The following is a 479-nucleotide window of genomic DNA, read 5'->3' as shown; positions in this document are numbered from 1 at the left end:
TACAGAGACAGTTACAGAGACAAAGTCAGTGGGCCAACGACAGAGATAGAAAGAAGCAGAGGCCCAGCCCTGCAGGTTCAGGGTCAGAGTCCTGGGGCCACGTGTGGAGCTGGGCCTGTCCTGGCAGGGGAGGTTTTTGTCTCACTTCCTCCCTGAAAGTATCACTGTGTAACGCATAACTGCGGGGAGTGGGGTGATGTACCCCACAGTAATAATCGGCGTCATCCTCGGACTGGACGTTGTTGATGGACAAGTATCTGTGGACTCCAGAGCTGGAGCCAGAGAAGCGATCAGGGATCCCATCGCCCCTCCTTCCACCTCCGCTGCTGCTGACATACATGACGTAGCGAGGGGCCTTTCCTGGGCTCTGTTGGTACCATTCAATTGGGTAAAGGCTGTGCTGACTGCTGAGGGTACAGGTGAGCTTGGCTGTGGCTCCCAGGGACACAGACATGGAGGGCGACTGAGTCAGCACAAGC

This window comes from Petaurus breviceps, unplaced genomic scaffold (genome assembly GCF_028583685.1).
Source record: "Petaurus breviceps papuanus isolate PSGF00001 unplaced genomic scaffold, PetGlider_PUasm1.0 243, whole genome shotgun sequence".
NCBI lineage: Eukaryota > Metazoa > Chordata > Mammalia > Diprotodontia > Petauridae > Petaurus > Petaurus breviceps.
This window is presented reverse-complemented; position numbering follows the sequence as displayed.